Genomic DNA, 12,891 nt, shown 5'->3' on the forward strand with positions numbered 1-12,891 from the left:
CATCACCCTCCTTCATGCGCAACAGATTGTATGCCCCCTTAAGGTCAATTTTAGAGAACCACTTGGCCCCCAATAACTGGTTAAACAGATCAGGAATCAATGGCAGTGGGTAAGGATTGCGTACCGTAATTTTGTTAATCTCACGAAAATCCAGACAAGGACGTAAACCGCCGTCCTTTTTTTTAACAAAAAAAAATCCAACCGCCACAGGAGACTTAGAGGGCCTAATGTGACCGGCGGCCAAACTTGTCTGTATGTATTCCTCCAAAGCCTTCCTCTCAGGAATAGTAAGGTTAAATAAACGACTTTTAGGAAGAATCGCTCCAGGGACAAATTCAATAGAACAGTCATAGTCTCTATGGGGAGGCAAAACCTGCGATTCCTTCTCAGAAAAAACTCTCCAAAAATCCTGAATAGGAACAGGCAATTCTCCCCTATCCAAAGCTGCAATACGCCCATTACAACACTTGTCATAACATTTATGGCTCCAGGATTTAATTTCACTGGTAGACCAATCCAGTACAGGATTGTGAAATTTTAACCAGGGCAAACCCAATATTACTGGAGAAGGCAAGTTATTCAACACTACCAAATCCAATTTCTCATGGTGAACACCATTAATAGTGAGAGGAAATTCACTGACCTTGAGAGTAATATTCTTCAAAGGGGAGCCATCCACAGAAACCACAGCAATGGGGGATGATAAAGGTTCAGGTTTTAAATTGAGTTTTTCCACGAATCCCCCATCAATTACATTCAGTGTAGACCCGCAATCAACAAACACCCGAAATTCCATTAATTTTTCCTGAGCAATCGTGGAAGCAGCTAAAAATATACCCTTGGAATTTAAACCGGCAATACGGGCGTGACTGACCATTTTTTTTTTCTTTCTTCATACGAAGCTCACAGCCTTTAATCAAATGACCAGATTTTCCGCAATAGAAACACAAGCCTTCCGAAAAACGACGGTCTTTTTCTTGAGAGCGAGGTGCCACCGATCCAATCTCCATCGGTTCACCACTGTTAATACACACATTATCATAACCAGAAACTGACATAGCAGAGGATTTGCTCTCATTAACCCTAGCACGCAGTCTTCTATCCACCCGTATAGCTAATTGCATAGCCTGTTGCAAATCCTCAGGTGTAGGATAAGCAATTAGCAGGTCTTTAACCCTTTCACTGAGCCCAGCAAGAAATAGACTTTTCAGAGCAGAATCGTTCCACCCTGTTTGAGTGGACCAACGACGAAAATGAGTACAATATTTTTCCACATTACCTGATCCTTGTTTTAAACGTCTCAACTCAGTCTCAGCTGATGCCACACGGTCAGGATCATCATATAATAATCCTAAAGCAGAAAAAAAACTATCCACTGATCTGAAGCATGTATCACTAGGTTGCAAAGAAAAGGCCCACTCCTGAGGCTCTTTGCGCAAAAGTGACATTATGAACCCTACGCGCTGGGATTCATCCCCAGAGGACTTGGGTCTCAAACGAAAATACAATAAGCAAGCATTTTTAAATGAAAAAAATTCTCGATGTTCACCAAAAAATAAATCCGGCAAACATACCTTAGGCTCCAAGAAATATGCTCCAGGACAGTTACTCACGTGCTGACGGAGCTCGGCCACTTCCAGAGAGAGTCCCTGCAGGTGTTTAGCCAAATCCTGAACCGACACCATGATGGAACAAAAAAAAAAAAAAAAATCTTTCCTTAGAGAATTTGCAGGCTGGACTTACTGTTATGTTCTGCTACCAAAGCTAAGGAAAGAGAGGAGATCTGTCCCTACTATAGGACTCAGCTGAATCCCTACGATGTAACAGGGAACCTGATCCTGCGATCAGACCTGCTAAAGTCCTAATCTAGTCTGTACGGAGACCTATAGATGTGGGGAGGGAATCCCTACAAGTACTAAGGACTGGGAGGAATATGGGACACCTCCTAACAGAAATAGTAGCAGACAGACGAACAAACAAAATAGATAGAACATAGAGGTCCGTAGACCAAGCAAACTAACAGAGCTAGATACAGAGCACAGGCTAGCTAGAAAGTAGATATACAATGAAGTCCAGCAAAGCCAGAAGGGCGGAGCAGGATTAAATAGGCCAACAAGGTCATGTGACCAGCAAAGGAAAAAAAACCTAACAGCAAGGTTCTAACATGCAGACCATCTGTTTACAGGACAAATGACATAAATAGCTATATTAAAGCATAACACATATTATTATCATCATTAATTAATTTAACTTTAAGATTTCACTATAAAAAGAAATCAACATTTTATTTTCTTTACAATAGAAAAAATTGTGGCGGCAAGTCATTAAATCGTCCTCTTCCTTCGTATTGGTTTAGAAAATTTCCCCAAAAATGTGATTTGCAGCAAATAAATTTGTGTTAATCTCATTACTGGAAAGCTTGTAATTGCTCAGAAAATACATGTGGGGAAGAGAGAGAAAGAGAGAACTTCTCTGACCATAAGAATTTACACTTTACAGAAAGGAGAGACAGAACCCTGCTGACGATATGATCTTACACTGTACAGGAGAGAGAGACTTACCCAGTGACTCTGGAGACCCAAAACGACTCTGCCGTACAAACTGTGATCCGGTGGGACCCGCTGATCTGTGATGGCCCCTGTACTGACCCCCTATACAAAGGTATGATAATCTGTAAGATTGGGGAATACTGCATGACTATAAAAAATTACATACAGCGTCTCGCTGATGCTTCAGCAGTGTGGGAAATGGTATTGAGCATTTTTTTTTTCAAACCACAAATTAAATCTCTAAATATTTGAATTTACATGAAACCGTGAATTTCAGGGAAATAGACTCAAACTCGATCTGTGGATCAATCCTCTCATCTCTATGGTCAAGTATTAAAAAGGGAAAAATAAAAATGGTTTATATATATATATATATATATTGATCATTTGTGTGCTACACCTAAGATTATGCCCACCCCTCTCCCTTGTCTCTACCTCGGAATATGTTTATGGTATATAATACTTAGATGCATTTTGACAAGGTACAATAAGTGACCCGGGACCCCCAATTAATGCTTTTTGGTTTATTTCAAAATCAGGAACAGGGCTTGTAAACTTTATTGATCATAATTAATTCTGGTCTCCCCATAGGGATTTGGGGCCACCTTAGTTATGTCTCTTAATGCCAACGGCCACATTAAAAAATTTGAATTTCACAGCACCACAGCACAGCATTTCATAGATCTTATTATTGCCATCATTCTTGGAGCTCAGAAAAAACAACTGATATTCGTAGTAATGATTTGTCCTGTAAGTACTACGATATGTCATCTAGAGTAAACTAATGCTTGACGGGAACTTGGAAACATCTATGTTGTTGGCCATGTATAAAAATCATCTGAAGGGAAATACTTGGAATAAATTTATGCTTTTTATTATGAAAATCTATCATACTGCCCGAGCTACTGTTTGCTGACTATGCAGTGTAACACTGGTAAATGTGTCCTGTCCATTACAAGTAGTCCAGACATAGTCATAGTTCACTATAGTGTCAGCACCTATTATGCTCATTTACAGGTCAATCTGTCTATTTTTTCTAATATTGTGAGTAATATTCCTTGAACACTGATGTTTGTTTTATATACATTGCCTTTATAAACAGAAAAATCACAGAACTTAAAGGGGTATTCCCATCTCCAAGACCCAATCCCATAGATACCTAAGGTCCTGCAATGCCTGCAAATGAGGAAAGAGACTTAATGAATCAAAAATAATATACTACATTTCTAATTGGAGGTATTTGCTAATATTATTATTATTACACCTACTACATACTGGGATAGGGTCTTGGAGATGAGAATACCCCTTTGCCAGGACTTTTGTATTGATGGCCTATAATTGGGAAATGTTATCAATATCTGATTGATGGGATTGCAATAGCCAGTACCATCACAAATCAACTGTTCCCAGTTCTGGGGGAGGACGGATGTGTTTTTTTGCAGAGCTGCACAGCATAGCTCTATCAATTGTATAGGGTACTGCAGATCTGACCACTAGTGATTAGAACAGGGGGTTGATGTACCCAAAAAAAACATTAACAGAGCTCTGCAACTGAGCTCATCTGGCTGCCACTGGCATAGGGAGCATCTCATGGGCGATCAGATATTGATGACCTATTCTAAGGATACGCCATCAATATAAAAGTCCTGGACAAACCCTCTAGGGATTACACAGGATTTATCTTATTTTGTTGTCACTGGGTATTTTACATTATGGAGGCCGTAACCATTGGACATTAATGAGTTATTCTCAATTTGTGTGTTTAGCAGCAGCACACTGCTGCACATACTTTTACTTCTTTGTTGGGTGGAAAGCAATCCTCCTTGAGTGACAGTTCAGGTTTGGTAGTTTCCTTCTGCTACTGTGACACATTGAAGGTCTGCCATTACTTATTCTAAAGTCTGCTATCACTATATTTGCATCTAGAGATAACAGTGCCTTTGAATAAGCACACAGCCCTAGTGAGCAATGAGAACTGCTTTGGAAACTGCTGATGATTGGTGTCAAAGGATTGTGATTTTGCAGGATTGATAACAGCAAATCAGTAGGAGCTGACAGGGAGGTAAGCAGCAAACTGTTGTATAGAAATTAATGGCTGGAGACATCCAACTGGTATCTCACGAGTCAACTCCTCAGCCAGAAATGCAGCTACTGTGCATGCTCAACCAGGTTCTAGTGGTCAATCTCTTTGGCAACGAGCAGTACACTATGTAAGATAACAGCTCTCACAGCAGGAAAATGATATCCGAGAGAAAAAGTAAATACATTGCAAACTTATTTATTTTCATGCTGTCTAGCTAACTATACAGTATCAATTTCATAACATGAGAATACCCCTTTAAGTAAGTAGCAATTTATTTGATGTGAATCGAGTTTTCTGTCCAAATCCAAACAATCTGATGAATTTGAATTCCGGGAGATTTTCTCATCCTTATTAGGAGCTTTTCATAGGTTTCTGACAGAGAGCGCAAAGAACCCAAACTAGGGTAATTTAAGTCCACCTCATTTTTCGTTACTACATGAAGTTAATCAAGTTTCCAACCACTGAATCCTTTTTTTTTGCTTTTTTCTTTATTTTCATTACCTGTTGATTCTTATATTACAATATAATAGACCAGCCATAGATTCAATTATGTCTAGCATCCCATATATCAAAATTAAGTACATATGGATGTTATTACCAATAATTTTCATATCAGAGCTCATTCTTCTGGGAGAAATATTGTAGGATATGTATACTCTGTTTTATTAGTAATACATGGCATATATTATTGTAATTTTAAATATAATCTGAACATTCCTTGGGAAAAAGGACAGTAAATGGAGCACTTATTCCTGACAAGTGTTATTGGCGTGTTTATTTTCTTTCCTTTCCTACGGATAGCGAGAATTCTCGATTTCTTGTTCACTAAAACTTCTGGCAAGTGCAAAGTTCAAGTAATATGAAAGAAGCTATGGGTAGAAAATCCAAACTCAATAAATGTAATGTCAGCCTAAAAGTAAAAGAAAAAATGTGATGGATTCCAACTATAGATTAAACCAAAGGTAAATGAAATTTCATTTTTGAGACTCTACTCTAATTAAGGCTCAGCATTGTGTCCTTACAGCGGTCACAGCAGAAGAAATGTAATATTGAAATGGCTTTGCCAACTATGGGATGCATGATCGGACCATGTCCATCATAGTTAGAGACACTATTTTTGAACATCTCTCCAGTCTGATACATAAGGGGGAGCTGTTCATCGCTCCATATCAGACCTAGGCAAATTGTAGCCTGCAGGCCACATCCTCCCCTTTGGCTGTTACCGTTTGGCCTGCGGACCAGTACAGCCGAAGGGCTGGAAACAGTGACCCACAGGCTACAGCATATGGCCACCCTCCCCTCCCCGATGTCCTGATTTCACCAATATTTGCATTCTCAGGATGCAGATAACCATGAATTTAATGGTGACCCTTCTTCCACCAGTCAGCCTGCAAGACTCGGACAGCAGACACGATGACATTACTATATTGCGTCTGCTTTGTGGAGCCTCAGTGCACACAGCAAAGACCAGAACAAAGTACCAGGGGTACAGAATCAAGGTGATTATTTGTTTTTTATTTTTTTAATTATCAGTCACAGTTGGAGTGAATGTGTGGGAGTATCATACTATTTGGGGGAATGTGGTAGCCATCATACTATGTGGGGGCTTTGTGTGGGGGGCTGTGGTGGTCATCATTCTATGTGGGGGGTTGTGGTTGTCATCATACTATGTGAGGGGCTGTGGTGTCCATCATATTGTATGTGAGACTGTGTTTCCACGGGGCTGTGGGGGATAATACTGTTTATAGGGGGCCTGTTAGGACCATTGTATCATGTGTGAGGGGCAGTAAGGATCATCATACCATGTGTGGAGGACTGTGTGAGATCATACTGTGCATAAGGGGCATATGAGGATCATAATACCATGAGTCAGGGGCTTTGAGGACCATCATACATGTGTGCGAGGCTATGGGAGATAATACTGTGTATAGCGGGACTGTAAGGACCACGATACCATGTGTGGAGGTCTGTAGGGGATCATACTGTGTATAGTGGGTCTGTGAGGACCATTATACAATTTTTGTGTGGCTGTGATGACTATTATACTGTGTATGAGGGGCTATGAAGACCATCATAATATGTGGTGGGCCTGTGAGGACCATCATACCATGAGTGTGTGGCTATGAGGTGGTCCTCATATCATGTGTAAGGAGCTGCTAGGACCATCATAGCACGTGTGGAAAGTTGTGAGGACTGTCATACTATGTGCAAAATGCTCTGAGGATCATTATGCCATGTGTGGGGGCTGTGAGGACTGTCACACTATGTTTAAAGAGCTGTGAGGACCATCATGCTGTCTTTTTTTTTTTTTAATCAGATACATTTTTATTAAACATAACAAAACTTGGAACATATTTTTCTCCTTTTTTTTTCCTTCCCCTACTCCCTTTCCTTCTCTTGCCCTTTTCTTCTTTCCTTCTTCCCTCTCCACTCCGCCATGCAGTTTACAAAGAGTTTTACTCTACAGTAGTATATATAGGTGTACTCTAATTAATCCTATCCAAACATGGCTGCCATAATTTATGGAAGTATTCCTGCTTATTCCTCTTGGTGTAAATACTTTTTTCAAGTTGAATTATATAGTTCATTTGGGCAATGAATTCGCATCTGGACGGGGGCTCCTCACTAATCCAATATTTTGCAATCAATTTTCTCGCAATAAACAATAATCTCGCAATTGATATTTTGATCATGTTGTCTGTTTTTATTTCCTCAATGTACCCTAATATGCATGTCAGTGGGTCCCTAAGGACAATACACCTATACACCATTCCAATACGGTTCAACACTACGATTCAAAAGGAGGACAATCTAGGACAACGCCAAAGCATATGCAGTATGTCTGCCTGAGATTGCGAGCACCTTGGGCAGTCGGAGTTAGACTTAAACCCTGCTTTAAATAACATATCAGGGGGTCTATACACCCTGTGAATCACATACAGCTGTGACATTCTCCCAGGCTCACTCATGGATAACTTGGGTATATATTCTAGAATAGACTCCCACCTATCGTCGTTTATCTCTCCCAAGTCTGTCTCCCACTTCCTTCTAGCTTTGATAGGGTGTCCTCCAAGAAAGGTGTGCAGCAGGTGTGGCACCCTGCTACAACAGGTACCACAGGACCCAAAAGGGTGCATGGATGGACTTCTCCACAGGAGGCCCTCATTACAAACAAACACCTCCACCCTTCCACCTCATACCACCAGAGGGAGCCCTGTTATGGATATATATATGGAGGGTGGAGCCAGGCAGTTCAGTCAGAAGTTAGTTGGAGAGTGTGCTGCCACTGAGAGCAGTGAAGACGCAGCACGTCTGCTGCTGCATTGAGGGCCCCGAGTGTGGCCGTAGGCAAATAGGAGAGGAGAGAGGAGTTGAGGGGGCAGAGGAGCATCATAGGCTCACCCCAAGACACGAACTGGACACTGGGTCTGCGCCTACAGGGTCCTTTATACCCAGTAGGGATCACCAGCATACCAGGAAGACTACAAGTCCCTGGTCGACCTGAAGCTAAACCCTTGACAGGACTAGGAACCACAAAGGCCCCGGCGTCCAGGGATAGTGGTTGCCAGAGAAAGGTCCTACTACCAAGCGACAGGTGAAGGAACAGCACGACACAGAAGCTAGGCCCAGTTGCAGGCTGGCCAGGAGCTTAGAGAGAGGGAGACATGGACCAGGAGGCCTTATACCCGCTCACTGGGGAGAAGTCCTGAAGTGCACCCTTCCTACCGAGTACCCTGGACCGTACCTGACATCCGCACCAGTAAAGGTACTGAAGTGAATCCCCTGTCTCTGTCAGTTACTCCTGCTCCACCATCTCTCCTGCACTACAAGCCCCAGCATCACCACTATCTGCACCTACACTGCCCCGGGGGCCCGCTCTGCCTGTGGGGAGCAGAAACATCCCAGCTGCCATCCCATCACCCCCGGAGGTCTGCAGCAGCGCCGGTAACCATTACTGGAAACCACAGGTGGCGTCACGAGACAAAGTGTACACTAAAACTCCTTTTAAAAGAGAGACCCAGAGCACGGGCCCGGAAGCCGACTGCCGTGACCTCCTAAACAAGGTAAAAGCCCAGGTACCGAGTCCCCTATATTCCCCCTGGGTGACACAGCTCTCTTTCCTGGCGTCACGAACAGGATTTCGTGCCCTTTGCCACCGGATACTGTGTGCCATAATTGAACTGTGTTTAAACTGTGGTGAACATCGCCGCCATTACCGCGTTGCCGCGCGGGAAGAAGAGGGGCGTAACCGCGGGAACCAGAGAGGCGTGACTGTTTGAAGTGCCGAAAGCTCAAGCCCCCCTCGCGCTCTGACGCAGAACCAGGAAGCGTGAGGTCCTGGAAGAAGACCGCCGTCTGCGGAGCTGCGGCCTTCCTGGTGAAAGTAAAGGAGGTAGGCTACGGTTTACTAGGGGGGCGCAACCATGGCCGACGACCAGCAAGTCGCCGGAGCACCGGATAATGCTCTCGATGCTCAACTTGCACCCGGCGCTGCTCAGGCCGGAGTGACCGCCCCACCAGCAGGGGTCGTGACTCCGTTGATACCCATGGCCCTGCCATATATCCCTGGAGCAAAATGGCTTCCCCAGTATGACGGCAAACCAGACACCCTGTCTGGATTCAAAAGGAAAATATGCGGTGTACTGGATATGTACTCAATGACTGGTAAGCAGAGAGCCGCTGTTGTGCTGGGACAATTGACTGGTGCCGCAGAGCGGGAGGTTGAAACCTGGCCAGCCGCAGACCAGGAATCAGTATCCATTATCGTTAAGAGACTGCAAACTGTCTTTGAAAACCGCACTGAGACAGATCTCCGGATGAGGGTCTACCACTGTACCCAGAAACCTGAGGACAGTATCCGGGACTATGCCTGGCGCTTACAGGAAGCCCTGCGGGCCCTGAAACAGGTTAGTCCAGCCAGCATACATGGTGAGGACAAAATGCTGACAGAACAGTTCATCCGGGGGTTGAGGTCCCAGGAGGAGAGCAGAACCGTATGGTGGTGGGCCTTAGATCATCCAAATGCCACCTTTGACGCCCTGAAGGACATGGCTATTAAGGGTCTGCAGACCCTGGAACCATCAGATACTGCTATCCAGCGTTACCAGGGTGGGGCCACCCCAGTGCCCGCAGCACCCACTGCTCCTTCATTAATGGCTGAAACAAAGTTGCAAACAGTGCCCCCTAGCGAGCTGGGCAGCCTGCGCTCTGAAGTGCGCCGGCTAAGTAAAACCCTGACAACTGTCCTGAGCGCCCTGCAGCTACAGACGGAGCCCGAGCCGGATGGAAGGATCCTACTCGCCGACAGTCCTGAGGATGTCCCCTGGATGAGGAGAAGAAGGAGGACAACGCCACCCCGTGGAAGGACCAACGACCAACGTCGCCCTCCAAGAGAATTCGTCTTCTACCGTTGCCACAAGGCAGGCCATACCACCCGGACCTGTCCTTTAAATGGGCAAACCCTGGGGCCGAGGGCCGACACCCAGGAGTAGACCAACCAGGCCCATCAAGCTGGTACCACCGGTTTGTAGGAGGAAGGCCTTTCCTGTCCATCGTGCTGGATGGTATAGCAACACCTGCACTACTGGACACCGGGTCACAGGTAACCATCATACCTGACATCCTCTACAAAAGGTACTGGTCCTTAGATGAACTCCATCCGCCAGCCCCAAATCTCTCTGTGTAAGCATCCAATGGCCTTCCTCTTAACCTAGTAGGGGTTAAGGACATGACAGTGAAGGTGGGGAGAGCAGAACTAAAGGACCAAGGGCCGATTGTAGTGGAGTCTAACCCTGGTGATACAGACTTGTATATGATACTTGGTACAAATGTAGTTGGTAACTGTTTGGGAGAAGTGTTGTTCTTACTCCAACAGATGTCTGACACTGCCAAACCGGGGCAGAGGAAGGTGCTCCAGAAGGAAATTCGAGCCCTCCTATACCAGCAACAGGTAAAGCTAACAGGTGGTGAGATTGGTAATGTACGGGTGACAGACCCGATACCCATTGTGATTCCCCCAATGAGTGAAATGCTGATTTGGTGTAGGGCAGCAATAGGTCTCAAGGGACAGAACTACCAGTTGGTAGTAGAGACCATCAGTTCAGAACACAGACCTACACTCCTAACTGCTAGAGGGGTAGTTGATGTACGCAATGGAAGGGTACCGGTATGTCTCCTAAATTGTGGAGAGGAGGAAGTTAAATTGCCAAGATACGCCACTGTTGCCAGACTGTATACTGTAAATAATGATGCCATACACACAGTGGAATCCTTGACCCCACCAGATACAGTGGAGTACAATGACTCCGAAGCTCAGCTGGAGGATTGGTGTCAACAGCTCCATGTTGGAACTGATGCCACTCCTGTCCATCAAAAACACGGTGTCTACAGAGTGGTTCAGGAATATGAACAAGTGTTTAGTAAACACCCACTTGATTTTGGAAGGGTTAAATGGGTACAACACCACATACCCACGGTAACCATCCACCCATTAAGGAGCGTTACAGACCCATATCACCAGCACATTAACAAAAAGCCAAGGAAATGTTGCATGACATGAAAAAGGCAGGGGTAGTAAGGGATAGCTGTAGCCCCTGGGCAGCTCTCCTGGTCAGAAAGAAGGACGGTAGCATGAGGATGTGTGTTGATTATAGACAAATTAATCGAATAACACATAAGGATGCATACCCTTTGCCCCGTATAGAGGAATCCCTGGCTGCACTAAAATCTGCCAATTACTTCTCTACATTGGATCTCACTAGCGGGTACTGGCAAGTCTCTGTTGCTGAGGAACACCGGGAGAAGACAGCCTTCACCACCCCGATGGGATTATGCGAGTTCAACATCATGCCGTTTGGGCTCTGCAACGCCCCCGGAATGTTCCAGAGGTTGATGGAGTGTTGCTTAGGACACTGGAACTTTGAGACAGTACTGCTGTACCTGGATGACGTTATCGTGTACTCGAGGACGTATGAAGACCATCTGAAGCACCTGGCGGAGGTATTTGAAGCATTGTCCCGGTATGGGATGAAACTAAAACCTTCTAAATGCCACTTGCTCAAGCAGAAGGTTCAGTACCTGGGACACGTAGTCAGCTCAGAGGGAGTAGCACCAGACCCGGAGAAGATCACTGCCATCCAGAAGTGGCCTGAACCGAGAAACATCAAAGAAGTACGGCAATTCCTGGGACTTTTCGGGTACTACAGGAGGTTCATAAAGGATTACACCAAGAAGGCAGCACCTTTACAAGATCTCCTGGTAGGACAGTCCAAGAGAGGAAAAAGTCCCCCATTCCAGTGGGGTAAGGAACAGGCTGAATCCTTTGCAGTAATGAAGGAAATCCAGACTGGTGAAGAAATCCTGGCTTACCCTGACTACAGCCAGCCTTTCCTGTTGTACACCGACGCCAGCAACAAGGGACAGGGAGCTGTGTTGTCCCAGAAGCAAAATGGCAGAGAATAGGTAATTGTTATGATCTGCTACAAGCGCTAAGGAAAGAAAGGAGATCTGTCCCTACAATAGAACTAAGCTAGATCCCTACGATGTAACGGGGAACCTGATCCTGCGATTAGACCCACTAAAGTCCTCGGCTAGTCTGTACGAAGACCTATAGATGCAAGGGAGGGATCCCTACAAGAACTAGGGACTGGGATAAAGTTGGGCACCTCCTAGCAGAAATTGTAGCAGTAAAAGACTAACACACAACATAGAACATAAAGGTCCGAACACCAAGCTAAACTGACTGAGAAAGGTAACTAAGCACCAGGCTAACTTAAGAGTAGAAATTACAATGAAGTCCAGCAAGGCCAGGAGGGCGGAGCAGGATTAAATAGGCAAACAAGGTCATGTGACCAGCAAGATAGAAAAAACCTAACAGGAGAGTTCTAACAGTACCCCCTCTTCTATGAGGATCCTCCGGATCCCCTAGGCCCAGGCTTATCAGGAAACCTCTTGTGAAACACTCTGACAAGTCTGGAAGCAGAAACATCATCCGCCCTCACCCATGAGTTATCCTCGGGTCCGAAACCTTTCCAAGCGACGAGATACTGCAAACTACCTCTATACCGTCTAGAATTTAGGATGCAGGAAATTTCGTATTCCCCGTCCTCCACCACCGGAGGAACAGTGGCAGAGACGTCTCTATCCAACACATAAGCTCTTTTCAACAGAGAAACATGAAACACCGGATTAATCTTCCATGAGGTAGGAACCTCCAACCTAACAGCAGATTGGTTAACTACCTGAAGCATCTTAAAGGTC

The sequence above is a fragment of the Phyllobates terribilis genome, unplaced genomic scaffold (assembly GCF_046119375.1).
Source record: "Phyllobates terribilis strain yellow unplaced genomic scaffold, ASM4611937v1 Scaffold_2__4_contigs__length_985480577, whole genome shotgun sequence".
NCBI lineage: Eukaryota > Metazoa > Chordata > Amphibia > Anura > Dendrobatidae > Phyllobates > Phyllobates terribilis.